The sequence below is a fragment of the Saccostrea echinata genome, unplaced genomic scaffold, assembly GCF_033153115.1.
Source record: "Saccostrea echinata isolate AGI-Se365-2 ecotype Australia unplaced genomic scaffold, CSIRO_AGI_Sech_v1 ptg000009l, whole genome shotgun sequence".
Taxonomy (NCBI): domain Eukaryota; kingdom Metazoa; phylum Mollusca; class Bivalvia; order Ostreida; family Ostreidae; genus Saccostrea; species Saccostrea echinata.
The window spans coordinates 49,384,924-49,404,045 of record NW_026889758.1 but is presented as its reverse complement, the minus strand read 5'-3'; the positions used below and the strand labels follow the sequence as shown (position 1 = coordinate 49,404,045).

The 19,122-nt window shown below is 32.3% G+C and overlaps 1 protein-coding gene and 2 long non-coding RNA genes across 5 annotated transcripts in view; 1 reads left to right on the top strand and 2 right to left on the bottom strand.

Annotated features, from left to right (window-relative positions):
* LOC133183001 (solute carrier organic anion transporter family member 4A1-like) overlaps positions 1-15,865 on the bottom strand; it is a 55,299-nt gene extending 39,434 nt beyond the window's left edge. Inside the window, exon 1 of the mRNA XM_061317911.1 lies at positions 15,794-15,865. The gene's annotated coding sequence lies outside the window, so the exon portion shown is untranslated. The remainder of the gene's footprint in view (positions 1-15,793) is intronic.
* Positions 4,308-8,555, top strand: LOC133183884 (uncharacterized). Of its 2 annotated transcripts, none has more exons than XR_009720759.1 (3): positions 4,308-4,610; positions 5,075-5,189; positions 8,183-8,555. It is a non-coding gene; the product is annotated as an uncharacterized LOC133183884 (long non-coding RNA). The 2 variants fall into 2 exon arrangements; XR_009720760.1 differs by having other exon boundaries at positions 5,044-5,189.
* Positions 9,660-14,380, bottom strand: LOC133183883 (uncharacterized). Of its 2 annotated transcripts, XR_009720758.1 has the most exons (4): positions 14,078-14,380; positions 13,238-13,352; positions 12,096-12,209; positions 9,660-10,078 (listed from the first exon to the last, which is right to left on the bottom strand). It is a non-coding gene; the product is annotated as an uncharacterized LOC133183883 (long non-coding RNA). The 2 variants fall into 2 exon arrangements; XR_009720757.1 differs by lacking the exon at positions 12,096-12,209.
* Positions 15,866-19,122: the final 3,257 nt, after the last annotated feature.

Genomic DNA, 19,122 nt, shown 5'->3' with positions numbered 1-19,122 from the left:
AGGTCAAGCGGTTCCTGAGAAGAAGGCAAAAATGTGAAAAGTTTAAAGACATATGGACACCAGACAAAATGTGATCAGAAAAGCTCACTTCAGCCTTTGGCTCAGGTGAGCTTATAAAAAGTAAAGTAATAAAAAAAAAGTTATCGCCTACCTACCTTCCCTAATATTTTTGGCATGTTACCAGAAACAAACACAATATAATTTTTTTATTGGCTTAAAGGGAGAACAGTCCCTCATGCCAGCTGATCTCAGATTGACCCCACAAAGAGAAATACTGTTTTGAAAATGCTAAAGTTGTCTATTGTTAACAAAGGCTATACATGTATTTTTTAATGATATTTATCAAGGACTTAGTCACCTTACCAATAACTTTTGAAATAGAGCATCGGGTATCCCTTGCACTGTATTCCGCAATTCCTGCTTCCAGGTAGAATTTATTGTTCAATAGTTCCATTTCCTATCTGAATTCTCTTTGAATCTGTGGCAGAAAAACAAACTGTATGCAAAATCTAAAAAAAATATCAATGGGTACATGTACGAGTATGATTATGGTATGTACAAAGGAGTAGACATGGTAGATGAGAAATAATTTTGGTTAGGAAAAACATTTTTCACCATGTTAAGGTCACCACCTTTTTATAAAGGGGTGGGGGTAGAGGTGGCAAATTTTGTCAAGTCAGATTATTTATTTATTTTTAACCTTCACAGGACAGAATATTTATTTCCGGTTGATCTAAGAATGATTATAAACTTTCTTTTCTTGTCCAAAATCAGAAAACCACTTAACCACATGCAAGAAGGGTGTGTGTGTGTGGGGGGGGGGGGGGATATCACAGTGACAGTCATGGTCTGACAGGGTCATTGTTTTCCTTTATTTCTAGCAATGCCAGTGGATGAAGTTAATTTACTTAAAAATCAAGGTTAAAATATTTATTTCCATAATCTATCAGTCCCCTCCAATAAAACGATCGTCCCTAAATGCTCTTAATCAGGCAGGTGGTTTTAATTAAGTACTAGTATGTGCTTAATCTCACATTTATGCACATGGTCTATTTCTGACAGCTGTCTGAGGCAATTCGAACTACCTGTTTGTTCGGTAGCTCTAGCTTAATTACAATAAGGCCATATAAATTTAAAATTTAGATTCTCATCCTAATGTGCTGAAAAATTGGGGCGGGTGGGCGGATTTTATTTTTTATTTTTTATAAATGAAAGTATCAACAACACATTCGTACACTTAATTTTTACATTATGTGAATGCCAATATGAATAGATTTTATTGTTTTCATATTCTTTTAAATATCTACAGAAGATTCTTGTTATAGAAAATTAAAATATTTATAGTTTTATTAACAAATAATCAAGTACACAGATACGGCACACGCCAGACAAAATGAGGTGCTGATCCTAATAAATTGCATATGCATGTTTTCTCATCGGCCTTTCCCCAAATACCTTATAGTTTTACCAACAACTCCTTCTGTTCTGTGTGATATACAGATATCACAGATTTCCACTGTCCTCATACATTCAATCGTTCTTGAGACTTGACATGTTCGACATTAAATATATCATATTTGCAAAACAGGATTGTGTAAATCTGTAAAATATTCTACTGAAAATCCTAGGCCTGAACAATTTTAAGATTTAACATTTCCTTAGCACTTTTATTCTCTAAAGTCTTTGGACGATGTTTTTTTTTTAAATGCAAAATCACATACATCTGGAGATCGTTATTTAAAACTTGACCATGTGTATTTTCTTCTTCTGTTTTTACTTGGTTAAAATCTCTTTAAAAACTTGCCCATGCCAGTGATGGTATCTAGATGTGTTTATATGTTATTTTTGCTTTTCTGCCTTCTTATTACTGACAAATTATCTTTTCCTTACATATTTAAACTGCTTTTATTGCCGATATTTCTCTATCCTTCACATAGTTTTTTTTTGCTATAAATAGCGCCACGCGACTTTTAATACAGACGGGAGATAACTCTTAAATTTTGACCCAGATTCTTGCTGAATAAAAATACATGAAAATAATATGTTTGGCACCGAAAGAGCAAAATAAAAAACAACGGGGCGGGGCACTTTGAGAGGGGCGGGCGGGGATGAGAATCTAAAGATTAATTTTACCTGGCCTAAACTGACAGCTGATTCAAGAGACATTATTTGAATGATGCCAGTCACTTACATGTACATTAATGATAAGTCTTTACTTACCGCTTATAGCCTAGTTAACGTTGGACTTTCTGTCTTCCACTTTGTTTATACAGCGCACATGGCCTTTTCACGTGACGATCTCACTCGCATCGACGCTTGTTTTCCGTCACGCTTCAAATAATATTTCTCCACGCTTGAAATAATATTTCTCCACGCTTCAAATAATATTTCTTCACGCTCAAGATAACATTTCCTTCACGGTTCAAATAATGTGTGCAGTCGCGTCTCAACATAATTATTGTTTCAACAGGAGGACAGAGTTTTCGTTCCTGTCACTAGAAAAGAAGTTATCTTTCCTGTTGAAAAATAAAAATAATTGCGAACAAGGGCGCACATCATTATTGTTGCAAAGATTATAACGTCGACTTGGTACATTATAATAAGCGTGTACATTTTTATTTATTTTCAGTCAGTACATTATTGTTACAGGGGGGTGAAGTCTGATAAATTGTTGAAGCAAGAATAATTATAATCTTGGTGCAAAATAAAATTTATGTGTACAAATCGACTGACAAGATTATGATTTGGAGGTGTATAAAAATAATGTCTCCGTAATAACTGAAAAGATCATAATTGTAAAGTGAGAATAATTATTATAATGTAGGGGCAAAATAAAAATAATGAGTACACATGGACGGACAAGATTGTAGGAAAATAATGTTAAAAAACAAAAAAAAAAAAAAAAAACAAACAAAAAAAAAAAACAAAACAAAAAAAAAAACAAAAACAAAAAAACAAAAAAAAAAACAAGATGAGATAATTATTTTTGGTATAATTATATAGGAAAAAATAATAATAATGTGGGGGTACCCTACGGCTTTCCATAATATATATATATTACAATTATTTTAACAGGTAGCTATGTAGAAACACTAATTTATCATAACTGTCCAGTGTCCAGGTATTATGTTGGTATGTTTATTAAACCGTTGAGATGATCTAATTAGCATTCATATCACAACCCTAATGCAAAAAATGATTAGTTGATATAAAGAAGTTTTAGTCTACATGCAAACTTCTACCTTGAATTTCAATAAGTTTGCATAACTGAAGTGTTCACAAAATTTTATAGGAAGTGCGCTATATATGCTGCAGTTTAAATACTGGAACATATTTTTATGGTACACAAGTCTTTTTTATTAGATAATAAAAGTGCCTACCCAAATGTTCCCATGAATTGATACACTGAAAATAAACAGGTTTAAGTTTTGTTCCCAATATTTTTTTTTCTTTTTTGAGTTCGAAAATATTGCAAGAAAAAGTGTTCAATTTTAGGTACAAGATTAATTATATTTCCAACTGTAATATTTTAATATAATAAAAGGGTAGCTGAATTTGGAGATGGTGATGGTGATGGTCGTGGGAGGGAGGAGGTCATGGACATCCTCTAACCCAAATATTTTGAAAAATATAGCAGAGGGAGACCTTATACAAGGCTGCCCAGCCACTTAGTTACTAAAGATTACCAAATTTTTGCAATATTATTTTGGCAGGATAGTGCCAAGGATATTTTTGAGCTAAAAGGTTTTCATTATGGTGTGAATAATTTTTAATAATACAAATGTAGGCGAAAATGAAAACTGTAATAAAGCAAAAATTATGGAAAGCCGTAGGGTACCCCCACATTATTATTATTTTTTCCTATATAATTATACCAAAAATAATTATCTCATCCCAAAATAAAAATCTTGCTTTTTTTTTTTTTTTTTTTAAACATTATTATTTTCCTACAACAATTATAATCTTGTCCGTCCATGTGTACTCATTATTTTTATTTTGCCCCTACATTATAATAATTATTCTCACTTTACAATTATAATCTTTTCAGTTAGTACGGAGACATTATTTTTATACACCTCCAAATTATAATCTTGTCAGTCGATTCGTACACATAATTTTTATTTTGCACCAAGATTATAATTATTCTTGCTTCAACAATTTATAAGACTTCACCTCCTGTAACAATAATGTACTGACTGAAAATAAATAAAAATGTACACGCTTAAAAATTTTAATGTACCAAGTCGACGTTATAATCTTTGCAACAATAATAATGATGTGCGCCCTTGTTCGCAATTATTTTTATTTTTCAACAGGAAAGATAACTTCTTTTCTAGTGACAGGAACGAAAACTCTGTCCTCCTGTTGAAACAATAATTATGTTGAGACGCGATTATAATTGTGACTGCACACATTATTTGAAGCGTGAAGGAAATATTATCTTGAGCGTGGAGAAATATTATTTGAAGCGTGGAGAAATATTATTTGAAGCGTGACGGAAAACAAGCGTCGATGCGAGGGAGATCGTCACGTGAAAAGGCCATGTGCGCTGTTCGATCATGTAAACAAAGTGGAAGACAGAAAGTCCAACGTTAGCTAGGCTATAAGAGGTAAGTAAAGACTAATCATTAATGTACATGTAAATGACTGGCATCATTCAGATAATGTCTCTTGAATCAGCTGTCAGTTTATTGTAATTAAGCTAGAGCTACCGAACAAACAGGTAGTTCGAATTGCCTCAGACAGCTGTCAGAAATAGATCATGTGCATAAATGTGAGATTAAGCACATACTAGTACTTTATTAAAACCACCTGCCTGATTAAGAGCATATAGGGACGATCATTTGATTGGGGGGGGGGGGGGGACTGATAGATTAAGGAAATAAATATTTTAACCTCTACCCCCACCCCTTTATGAAAAGGTGGTGACCTTAACATGGTGAAAAATGTTTTTCCTAACCAAAATTATTTCTCATCTACCATGTCTACTACTTTGTACATGCCATAATCATACTCGTACATGTATCCGTTGATATTTTTTAGATTTTGCATACAGTTTGTCTTTCTGCCACAGATTCAAAGAGAATTCAGATAGAAAATGGAACCATTGAACAATAAATTCTGCCTGGAAGCAAGAATTGGGGAATACAGTGCAAGGGATACCTGCTGCTCTATTTCAAAAGTTATTGGTAAGGTGATTAAGTCCTTGATAAATATCATTAAAAAATATAGCCTTTGTTAACAATAGACAACTTTAGCATTTTCCAAAAAGTATTTCTCTTTGTGGGGAGAATCTGGGTTCAGCTGGAATGAGGGACTGTTCTCCCTTTAAGCCAATTAAAAAATTATAATGTGTTTGTTTTTGGTAACATGCCAAAAATATTAGGGAAGGTAGGTAGGCGATACCTTTTTTTTTTTACTTTGCTTTTTATTAGCTCACCTGAGCCAAAGGCTGAAGTGAGCTTTTCTAATCACATTTTGTCTAGTGTCCATCTGTCTGTAAACTTTTCACATTTTTTACTTCTTCTCAAGAACCACTTGACCTACATGTATTTCAACCAAACTTAACAACAAAGTATCCATGGGTAAAGGGGGTTAAAGTTTGTTCAAATAAAAGCCACACTTCCTTCCAACTGGAGATAATTACAAATTAATTTAGTGAAAAATTAATATCATCTTTTAAAAATCTTCTTCTCAAAAATCTGTGGGCCAGGAAAGATGAAACTTTTGTGGAAAATCCTCAAGTAGTGTAGATTCAAGTTTATTTAAATCAGGGGTAGGGTGGGGCTATAATGGATTATCAAAGTTTTACATAGGAATATATAGGGAAAATTTAAAAAAATCTTCTCAAGAACAGCAAAGCCATGATTAGTCATATTTATATGGAAGTTTCTTCAGATAGTGTAGATTTAAGTTTGTTTAAATCAAGATCCCTCGGGGAAGGTTGGGGCCACAATGAAAGTTAAAACTTATAGGAAAATAATCTTTAAAAAATCTTTGAAAGCCACAATTAGTCAAATAAATATGGAAGTTTCCTCAGTAAGTGTAAATTCCAGTTTCTTCAAATCATGCCCCACCACTTTAGGGGTAGGTTGGGACCACCAATATGTATTTAAACTTTTCAATACTGAACTGATTTCTGCTTTTTTTCTCCTAGCCACAGTGCTCGGGTGAGATATATGGCCCTTAGGGCTCTTATTTTGTAAGCATCAGTCAAATATTCAGTATGCCGCTGTTTTTTTTTTTTTTTTTGTTTTTTTTTTTTTTGGTCATAGTCATATATAAATAGTTAAATACACATATGAATAAAATGTACACAACAAAACAATTGTACTCATTAAAACACTTGGATAGACATGTTTTAAAAGTATCATGGGGGACATCCTTGCAATGCCAGGGGTCCTGGGTCCTGGCTAATTTCATGTGATATTTTAAGTCTTGCTTCTCTCATTGAGAAGCACCAATCAAATTGAAGCTTTCTGAAATATTTAGATATGATAATGTAAACAGGAAGAATCACCTGTTACAAGTTGTTTATCATAGAATATGGCTTAATGTGATTGGTTGAGAGATGAGAAAAACAATGGATTTGAAAATTCCCCTAAAGATAATGCTACAGTCAGCCCATGATATTAATGAATGAAATTGACCAGGGATCCCATGCAATGTATTGAATCAGGGCCCCTTGGCATTGCAAGGAGGGGGGGGGATGTAGCCAGGACAAGTCACTTCAGATGCATGACACTCCTAACCATTTTACAAGGGTCTGTTTTCCTAGGGGGTCAAAGACCTTTTTATTTTTGCTTATTTTCTTAGGCATTTAATATTTTTGTAAATTCCTTGTGGGTCTCCTGTAGATTTATGCTTACTGTATGCATAGCATAGCATTAATATAATTATGTACTATTTAATGTAAAATGTTCAGGGCATAATTATTAATAGTGTTATTGGTTTTGTATTCATCACTCATATAACAGAATGTCTTTTGGCAGTTTACCTTATATTATTCATCATATTGTGTACATGAATAAAAGATAGAACAAAAAATTTAAAGCCAAACTCCGTTGACCACAAAAAAAGGACTTGTGACAAATGAAATAAAATGTAGATCATAGATGCATTATTTCTCAAATCCATCAGCCTGGCTTGATTTTCTTGAACTTGGGTCTCTTTTTCTGTTTTGACCTGGAAGTTCATCTGATCCAATGGTTCAAGAGAGCTTTTCTGATCCCTTAAGGACATACGCAACGTAGTTTGAACTTTATTGTCGTTTTCCTTGGAGTTGTAGAGTTCCAATACTTAAAGGAACTGTGTGCTACATTTTAATGTCTATATATTCTGTTGTACACTTCTTCTTAAACAAGTTTGGATAAACATCTAGAATATATGTTTAGTAATTTTCGTATATTTTTCTTTGAATATTATACAAGAATTTTGCATCAATTGGTGTCTTTTCAAAACCCCTGGTATTATTAAATAAAAATACTCCACCAAAGGAATTGTCAAATAAATTGCACCTTGAATTTTACAATGAAGTACTCTATGGGGAGTGCAGGTTTTATTAAGATATTGGAAGAAGTAATTTGAATTTCATCTAGAGCTCTTGGTGAAAATATGCATAAACTCTCTCTTTATTAAAATATGAAATAAAATGAATCATTTGCCACAGATATTTTGATAAAATTAAATTTTTGGGTTTTTCATCAAGGGCAGATAACTCTTCAAAAAATGTTAAAGTGCAAAATGACCAGCTTCTTTCATGTTATCAGTCATGTGAATTTGGTTCATTTCCCTTTCATCATTATCTAGCAATACATTTTTAACTAGTTTAAAATGATTCAAAACAGTTCAAAATCCATTCAGTATACACTGAATACCTTAATTAATACATGTATCAGACTTTCTCAACAGAACTACTGGACCAGTTTTAACTAAACTTGGCACAAATGAAGGAGAAATTTATTTTCAATGAGGAGAAAACTAAAAAGTAATAAAATTTAAGTAAACAATAAATCAATTCATTTTGGCATGAAGACCATTGGTTTCACTAATAGGATGCTTCCTTTTCATACTAGTTATCATGAAAAAAATTGGCAGGAAAAAAATTCTCCATCTCAGGTTTCCCTTGATTATGCATGGTAATTATAAAAACTCTAACTGTGTTTCAAACTTTTTATTTCAGGGAATTTGTGATAGAAGATTGTGCAGATCTGGACAAAAATTCAATGTGAATAACTTTGAAGAAAGAAGTCTTAGCAAATTTCAGAGAATTTTTGATGGAAGAATATGTGTTGTTCCTGAACATTTTGCACATGAAATTTGTCCTTTTGACATCATTTGACACTAATTTGAAGTGATGCATTTTTGATAAATTTGTACATGTATATGAAATACTCCATTTAAAGTGTCACATCTGTGTCTCAGGTTACTGCTGATAAAGTGGGATCTGCATGAGTGAACAAACTTGAATTTCTGCATTTATATTGATTGCATTTATGAAATTTGTATTTATATTTACCAAAGTACCAAAGATAGAATGTATTAAAATTATATGAAAATGGATGATTTGTGATGATTTTTTATGGTATTTTCTTGGATCTGAATGTCAAACATATAAAGGAATGCATGTTGGAAAAGCTGGATTGACTTCTTTGAGCTCTGCCATACATGTATGTACATGCGATAATGGCATTTTTATGTATGTATATGGCAGCTTATGGTGAAGGTCGAAGTTTTTCAAATTCATGTCAAACTCCAAGGTCAAGGTCAAGAGATCACAAATGTTATTATCCAAAGACAGGTCTTGTCTCAAGAAATGTGCAAGTAAAATACGAAAGCCCTAGCACTTACCTTTGAAAAGTTATGGTGAAGATTAAAGTTTTTCAAAAGTCGAACAACAAGTTCAAGGTCAAAATTAATGGTGGTCATGGGAAGGTCTTGTCGTAAGAAATATGAGGCCCTAGCCCCAACTGTTCAGAAATTATTGCCAAGGTAAAAGTTTGGTAAAATTTTACAAAAATGGGTCAAACTCAAAGGTCAAATATGTTGGTACCCAAAGAAAGGTTTTGTCACAAAGAATACACGTGAAAAATGAAATGCATAGCTCCAACAAAACAAAAGTTATGGGAAAAGTTAAGTTTTGGGGACATACATACAGATAGACAGGGCAAAAACTATAAACCCCTGAATCATCTTTGATTAAGGGGGCATAAACAACACTGATGTATTATACAGATTTGTTCGCACTGTACAGGAACCAAATGATGGCTATAATATGGGGTCAAAACTGAAAAAAGGTAAAAATTAGGAAAATTATGCATTTTTTTTGTATAGTGTATATGTGTCTGATAATCCATAAATACATGCACGCATTTTAATGTAAAAATGACAATTATGCAGTACCTCATGCTTGACCATGAGAAGAAATTCACACTCAAATTTAGTATTCAAAAAAAAAAAAATTACATGATAAATGTAATGTGAAGCAGTCACCCATTCAAGGGTTAAACAGGCTCGACATTGCTTAACTTGTCTAATATAGAGGGAGATTTTACCGCATCACTAGAAAAGCTAGCTCACTAGCGACTCAGTACAAGTTCCCTATATACTGTCTGATACATTGGTACATATTTCCTAAAAATATAAGCACATAACAAAACTAAAGAAAATTGTTTATTATATTGTTTCAGTCTGACATAAACCTTTTTTTTTTCTTAGATCAATTTCAATCCACACAAGAGAGAAATGAAATATCTCTAAATTTCAGTAACATATCAGTGTCCTGTTTGTGTATGTACATGTGGGATTTCATCTGCTATTGCATCTGTACATATTCTGTATTGGTAATCTTGAAATGCTTAAAGATTGATGTCATGGATTCTCAAATTAGATAAATCATCTAGTCTAAAACTTATAGGCTCAGTGTAAAAGATCTAGTAGTACAGAATTAAGTGATAGCAATAAGTCTGGCAGTCTATAAATCCATCCGAATTTAAATAGATCTGTCTCCTTCTTCAGATCCTTTTCTTTCAAACAAAACATTTTTCAAAATTGGTTATGACGTCATCCATAGGCATTTCTGAAATATAACAATACTATTACATCACCTGATTGTTGATCAATGAAAAGGACACATAACAAGAGGCCCATGGGCCATAATGCTCACCTTAGACACCTAATAATGCTCACCTTAGTCACCTTGTTCCTGGCTGAAGAATTTTAAAAAAAAAAGTCCTTTATTCCAATGAAAAATTACCTAATATTGTGGCCTCACCTTAGCCTAAAGGTTTGTAATTAAAAATTTACTTGAACCCCATAACATGTTTTTGTGTCCTTCCATCACACTTTGAACTTTTATATGCTGATACATATTGATGAGAGCTACTCAACATTTTTTTACCTTGACCTTTCCTTTGAACCTGACCTTACTTTTCTTAAATTAGATTGTTAAGCTCAGTTTCAAGAGCTATTTAAGATATTTTTATCAAATCTTATATGCTGATACATATTGATGAGACCCATTCAACTTCATCAACATATTTTTGATTTGACCTTTCCCCTGACCTTGACCTCATTTTTCTTAGATTAGCAAGTAGCTCTATTCAAGAGATTTGGATCAATCTTCATATGCTTATACATATTGATAAGAGCTATTCAGTTGCATAAATTTTGTTGATCTTGACTTCTCTCAATTTCTCTCAATTTTGTGTTAATTGCTAAGCTCAATTTTAAAGAAAAAATTGTGATTTTTTATTCAAACTTCATATGCTGATACATTTTGAAGAGTGTTATTGAACTGCAACATAAAATTTTGACCAGGACTTTTCCTTGGACCTTGATATCACTTTTTTCTTAAATAACTATATGCATGTAACACAGTTTCAACAAAACAATTCCATATGCTTTTATGTAAGCTTATGCACTGATGCAAAATTTGTTAAGAATTTATCAACTTTGTTCATCCTTTTTACCTGGACCTTTCCAATGACCTTTTTTTTTCAAGATATTATCATCAAACTTCATACACAAATGCAAATTTTCATGATGCATGATAAGCCCTAGTAGGGGTATTCATGTCCTATGGTCAAACTTCTAGTTTGTAGTATATTCCCATGCAAATTTTTAATCCCATACTGTGGCTCCATCCTCTCAAAGGGCAATCTCCTATGCAGAGTTGTCATTCGTTCCTCTCTCAGACACCTCTGCAATGGGCTCGCATCAAGATTTTGACATTATAATGTAAAAAACATAACATTCCCAGAATTATTTTAAATTAAATTAATAGTTCTAGATCTACTTGGAAAGTAGCTACCTTTAGGAACAAAATTAGTGCAGGCATTTAATTAAAATGAATTTAAACAAACACACTATTTTTCATGTTTATCACTGTGATATATGCGAGCAGATGACAGAGGTGAATGTATGAGCCGATGGTAGAGTGCTCAAAGGGGTCTTATTTGACTGAAAATGAAACTATGCTATGCCAGGAAGTTTTCACATAAGTTTTAATTTTTCTGCCTAGTGGTTCTTAAGAAGATTTTCAAATGACACCGTCAAACATTAATTTTCTCTTTATGACCTCCCCTTGGCTCTTCATTTGAAAAAAATTAAATCCTTTCCACCAAATATTGTCTAGTGACAAATTTGGTTGAATTCTGGAAAAAAAAGTTGAAAATGTGGAAAGTTTACAGATGACTCAACATTTATGAATGATAGACAGATGCCAGACACTCTTTAATCAGAAATGTTCACTTTAACCTTGGGCTCAGTGAGCTTAAATGTACAGTATTTAATAATAATTATAAAGTAGATGTCTGTTTTCAATATATTAAGAATGTAAATATAAATATAGCACCTACTATATTATCCACATCCTAAAATTTATATATTCTGCAGCATGTTTTTTTTTTAAATTGTACTGCAGAATATATCAATTCTAGGATGTACATAATTTTCAAAAATTCTGATTAATGTAAAAATGTGCAATTACTCTTTAGATTTTCTTAATGCCCCCCCCCCCCCTTTCCTGGCTAAATCTGCCACTGTGATAAATAAATCAATTTCTAATTCTTTTGAACACTGAATGTCCTTTTTACCTCTGTGCCATCCATAATTCTTTGAATGTAAAATCCTTTTCTTTCTTTACAACACTGTTTTCTTTTTTTTTTAAACCTGTATACTTCTATAAATCAAGATTCTTTGTATAGCTCCTAAAATAAAATGTGCAAATTATTCTTTAAACAAGAGGCCCATGGCCTACATCGCTCACCCGAGCACTTTGGCTAGGAAAAATTGGAAATCAGTTCAGTATTGAAAAGTTTTAAATATATGAGTGGTCACAACCTATGGGGGGCATGATTTGAACATACTTGAATCTACACTAAATGAGTATGCTTCCATATTTATTTGACTCATCATGGCTTAAGAAGATTTTTAAAGATTATTTTGTCATAAGTTTTATCATCTATTGGGCCCCTCCCTACCCCCACGAGTCCTGATTTAAACAAACTTGAATCTATACTTTAAGAGAATGCTTCCATATAAATATGACTAATCATGGCTTTGCTGTTTTTGAGAAGATTTTTTAAATTTTCTCTATGTATTCCTATGTAAAACTTTGATAATCCATTATAGCCCCACCCTACCCCTGGGGGTCATGATTAAAACAAACTTGAATCTACACTACCTGAGGATTTTTCCACAAAAGTTTCATCTTTCCTGGCCCACAGATTTTTGAGAAGAAGATTTTTAAAAGATGATATTAATTTTTCACTAAATTAATTTGTAATTATCTCCAGTTGGAAGGAAGTGTGGCTTTTATTTGAACAAACTTTAACCCCCTTTACCTCAGGATTGTTGTTAAGTTTGTCGAAAAAGGTCAAGCAGTTCTTGAGAAGAAGTCAAAAATGTGAAAAGTTTAAAGAGATATGGACACCAGACAAAATGTGATCAGAAAAACTCACTTCAGCCTTTGGCTCAGGTGAGCTAATAAAAAGTAAAGTAATAAAAAAAAGTTATCGCCTACCTACCTTCCCTAATATTTTTGGCATGTTACCAGAAACAAACACATTATAATTTTTTTATTGGCTTAAAGGGAGAACAGTCCCTCATGCCAGCTGATCCCAGATTGACCCCACAAAGAGAAATACTATTTTGAAATATGCTAAAGTTGTCTATTGTTAACAAAGGCTATACATGTATTTTTAAATGATATTTATCAAGGACTTAGTCACCTTACCAATAACTTTTGAAATAGAGTATCGGGGATCCCTTGCACTGTATTCCGCAATTCCTGCTTCCAGGCAGAATTTATTGTTCAATAGTTCCATTTCCTATCTGAATTCTCTTTGAATCTGTGGTAGAAAAACAAACTGTATGCAAAATCTAAAAAATATCAACGGGTACATGTACGAGTATGATTATGGCATGTACAAAGGAGTAGACATGGTAGATGAGAAATAATTTTGGTTAGGAAAAACATTTTTCACCATGTTAAGGTCACTACCTTTTTATAAAGGGGTGGGGGTAGAGGTGGCAAATTTTGTCAAGTCAGATTATTTATTTATTTTTAGCATTCACAGGACAGAATATTTATTTCCAGTTGATCTAAGAATGATTATTTACTTTCTTTTCTTGTCCAAAATCAGAAAACCACTTAACCACATGCAAGAAGGGTGTGTGTGTGTGTGTGTGTGGGGGGGGGGGGGGATATCACAGTGACAGTCATGGTCTGACAGGGTCATTGTTTTCCTTTATTTCTAGCAATGCCAGTGGATGAAGTTAATTTACTTAAAAATCAAGGTTAAAATATTTATTTCCTTAATCTATCAGTCCCCCCAATCAAATGATCGTCCCTATATGCTCTTAATCAGGCAGGTGGTTTTAATAAAGTACTAGTATGTGCTTAATCTCACATTTATGCACATGATCTATTTCTGACAGCTGTCTGAGGCAATTCGAACTACCTGTTTGTTCGGTAGCTCCAGCTTAATTACAATAAACTGACAGCTGATTCAAGAGACATTATCTGAATGATGCCAGTCATTTACATGTACATTAATGATTAGTCTTTACTTACCGCTTATAGCCTAGCTAACGTTGGACTTTCTGTCTTCCACTTTGTTTACATGATCGAACAGCGCACATGGCCTTTTCACGTGACGATCTCCCTCGCATCGACGCTTGTTTTCCGTCACGCTTCAAATAATATTTCTCCACGCTTCAAATAATATTTCTCCACGCTCAAGATAATATTTCCTTCACGCTTCAAATAATGTGTGCAGTCACAATTATAATCGCGTCTCAACATAATTATTGTTTCAACAGGAGGACAGAGTTTTCGTTCCTGTCACTAGAAAAGAAGTTATCTTTCCTGTTGAAAAATAAAAATAATTGCGAACAAGGGCGCACATCATTATTATTGTTGCAAAGATTATAACGTCGACTTGGTACATTAAAATTTTTAAGCGTGTACATTTTTATTTATTTTCAGTCAGTACATTATTGTTACAGGAGGTGAAGTCTTATAAATTGTTGAAGCAAGAATAATTATAATCTTGGTGCAAAATAAAAATTATGTGTACGAATCGACTGACAAGATTATAATTTGGAGGTGTATAAAAATAATGTCTCCGTACTAACTGAAAAGATTATAATTGTAAAGTGAGAATAATTATTATAATGTAGGGGCAAAATAAAAATAATGAGTACACATGGACGGACAAGATTATAATTGTTGTAGGAAAATAATAATGTAAAAAAAAAAAAAAAAAAAAAAAAAAAAAAAAAAAAAAAACAAGATTTTTATTTTGGGATGAGATAATTATTTTTGGTATAATTATATAGGAAAAAATAATAATAATGTGGGGGTACCCTACGGCTTTCCATAGTCTCCGTACTAACTGAAAAGATTATAATTGTAAAGTGAGAATAATTATTATAATGTAGGGGCAAAATAAAAATAATGAGTACACATGGACGGACAAGATTATAATTGTTGTAGGAAAATAATAATGTTAAAAAAAAAAAAAAAAAAAAAAAAAAGAAGCAAGATTTTTTATTTTGGGATGAGATAATTATTTTTGGTATAATTATATAGGAAAAAATAATAATAATGTGGGGGTACCCTACGGCTTTCCATAAAAAATAAAGTTCTTAGGAATAAAGAGTGATTGACAGTGCTGTGCCTAGTTAATTTGCTTCAGTTTCATTAGCTTGTAGCATTGCGTTTCCAGAATTGAGACTTGGTCTTTATCCCCGAAGAGGCTCTTTATATCGGTAATAAATACTTTCTCTTAATTAAAGTTGTACTGTGTACTTTCATTATAATTGGTATGACAAATTCGTTACACAAGTACAACTTTCACTGCATGCCCCGACATTGAATTAATTTTAATGTAAATATAAACTTTTTATTATGTCTTACTCATTTTTATCAAATTGTTTTTTGGGATATCAATTGGTTAACAGATTTAGTTTCGGGGTCTCTATTGTTTCCAACTTTCTGCTACTTTCGCAGAATTTTGTTTTAATTCTTTCATTACTCTTTCTTTTTTTACTCTTTAGTTGAATGGTTGAATGGTTTATATTGACACCCTAAGCCTTTTCACCTAAAGAAAAAAATTACAAGCCAGGTAAAAAATAATCATCTTACGATTTGTTATTTTTTAAAAATGGAAGTTTCTGCATAAATATGGTTATTCATGTATAGTAATCCCCTTTGCACTTGGAACCCAGGTATAATAGATATCTTAGAGATTAAGATTAATTAACAAGAACGTAACCAGTAACTTACCTTCTTTCCTCAAATTAAATGCCCCTCAAATGCAATACCGTAAACGTCTCTGGAAGAGGAAACGTTGAACTTTCACTGAATTTAGGGCACGGTTTAGTGACTTGCATAACTAGTAAACTCTGCTCTCTTACACGATTTATTAGCATTCCTTTTTATCCAAGGGATTCTTTTCTTTTTTTTTGGAAAAATTTGGAGCAATGATACAGCCTGTAAATATAACGTACATGTATAAGCTAAAACAAATAACAAGAAATGATGGAGCATTATACCCATCACCCACCCCCCAAACTAAAATATTAAAAATTACTGGATGTAAATAATACGTCAAGTTCAATAGTTATGTACCGGACTGGAAAAATTAACAATTTTACAGACTAGCTGGGAGCCGTTTTACAAAGAAAAAGGGTGTAGATAATGATCGATCTTAGACCAAATAATTAAGTCTTAATTCTTTTTAAAGAGATTATAACCATTTTCAAATAAATAAGAAAAAGAGATTTATTAACAAAATTACATTCTGGTCTTTCGTAAAACGGGGCCTTGATCATATCATAAACTGCTGTGTAAATGATGAAATATTGTCCTCTACCTATCAACCTTTTTTTCCATTTTTAATACATCTGTATTCTGTATTACCTTCACTTATCGTGAATGGAGCTGTAAAATCTATTAAAGTTTTATCATGTGAATGATAATTTCTATCGCTGTCAAAAATATGTGGTTCAGTCAGAATTGCAAAATATAGAATTGAATATTATTCTAATCTTATATCCTTCATATTGCAGATGGAATTTAACTGCATTAACTTTTAACAGCAAAAACTTTCTAACTACAAACAAAGAAAAGAGTTTTCAAATCGACTCCTGATATGCATCCTTCTGGTATACTGTTGGTGCGCACATCTATCTTCCTCGTATTCTGCTGGTGGAGCTATCTATCCTCTTGGCACATATCTATTTTCCTTTGCATTCTGTTGATGAATTCTATATATGAATATAATAATACCTGAAAATAAATAAATAACTCCGTGTTGGACATGGAGGAGATGTTAACAACACCTATATACATGCATAATGGATGGTGCATATTGTGGAGGGGTGGGTTTAGAGAGGGGCTCAGCTTTCAGTCTTCTGACAAAGATCTTACTTGGTATGATAGTTAGAAAATAAAAAGCAAACTTTCTCAATACAACATTTACAATGAATCAAACACACTATTACATTGATGGAGGACACAGATACACCACCAGGATTTGTCAGATTACAGCTTCTAACATCACCAAGACACAATTTTATTGCATCGGCACTCTTTTCTTGTTATAGAGAAAAAAATGGTTTCAAATGAACAAAAATTACAAATCATTTTAAAATATCGATGGTCATGGTCCTTGCACAACAGGTTATGTTGGAAGTATTGAATTTGATCATGCCCATTGCAACAACCCAGTATCCATTGGGCAAAAACGGTGAATTATTCCACATTCATCTGCATATGGCGTTAATGTCTCCCAGCTTATTCGATACTCAAGACATTCTTTGAGTACGATCAATTTTTAAACCGAGGCAGTCTACTGACAAATAAATTAATGTTACAGTGATTTCAACAACCTCGTTTAAAGTCAGTATATCGTAAATTCTATGGTCGCTATAATGACCCGTGAGCGGTCTAGGGTTATTTTATTTTAATTAGATGGCTTTCTCATTTTATTAAACGTCATCATACCAATTAAGATCATCAGAAATTATTAGAAATGAAAACCTATTGAAATAAAACTTAATAAAATTAAAATTTGATTTTTCTGAGAAATAAATCAAAAAAGCAGAATAGCGTTTGAAATAAGAAGATTTTTTTTCAGATGGTGTTTTCTTTTGTATTCATTACTTCAAAGGATATCCAGATGCAAAAAGACATACGTAAAGTTTTTTTTTCAGATAAGGTACAAAAAAAATTGATACATTCATTTATACTATTACAGTGTGATTTTGAATTTTTAATAATTGTTGCTAAGTTTATGCAATACTTTGGTTTCCATGTTCGCCATCCTAGCCGTGAGTCTAGCACTTCAATGGTTTTTACTTTTGAGGAAACCTGAAAAAAAATAATTTTTAAAAACTATTGTGTATGTCAACACCTGTGGAAAATTTATGAACTGGGTCTCAGTTTTTTTTAAATAGTTTTAAAAACTCATTATTATAAATTGATGTATGAACAGATGAAAATTTGAAGTATTGGTACTGGTACAAGCCATGTTCATAGGGACAAGGGATATACAATGTATGCTGAATGCAAAATTTGACTTTAAACAGAGATTACATTGTCTGAGGTTTTGGGTTATATTCTGTCCACAGAATAGGTGTTGGGTTGGTACAATTTGATCTTCAAATTTCACTTTTATGCTGTATTATGCCAGAATTTGAAGGGGAGGTTCACTTCTTATAATAAATGACTAACTTCACTAGTACTACATATAACAATTATGTGCAACAAATACTACTGTAAGTTTTCATTGCAAATTGAATTATCTTCATATACAAATTTTAATGAAAATAAATATTGTTAATTGACAAAACATCATCGATATACCTAAATGTCGAATTGAAGACCATAGCAAGGGACTTCCTCTTTTCATGTAAAAGTTTTTGAATAAATTCTGCTTCGTAAGAATATAGAATTAGATTTGTTCATAATTGGGCACAGTTTCTACTCATGGGAATTCCAACTAATTGTTGGAAAACATGGTCTCTAAAGACTACGTAGATATTGTAAATTTAATAAATAAATAAATATTGAATATTTCTCCATTTTAATGGATAGCTTACTTCAGAAAGCAGAGTTCAAACTATTTTCTCAGTCAGATTTGCCTATTTTAAGCAGTAGTAACAAATATATCCTATAAGCTTGTCGACAGGAACCCAAATTTTCGATGTCCCCAGTATGAAAATAAACACAAAAGCAAAACTGAGAATGGACGCTCACATCTATGTTTTTATACAATACATGTACGTGCTAGAAAACCAATTTCTAAATCCTTAATTTTATGGGATAAAGATGTCTCCGATGCTTTTTTTCATGTTTCTTGTTGATTGCCATTATTTATTGGAATGCTTTAAAAACTATTTCCTGAATGTTCATTTAATGCTTTATACCTTTTCATCTTTGTGCACCACAGAAACATGGATCACCTCATCATTACTAAACACCGAGTTCTCCACGCCATTAGATGCACCTCTTTCCATTTTCTGAATAAAGAATAGAGAAGTACGATTGAAATATACATGACTGTTTGAAATACACAAATAGCACTGATTCACAAGAACACATTATTTACT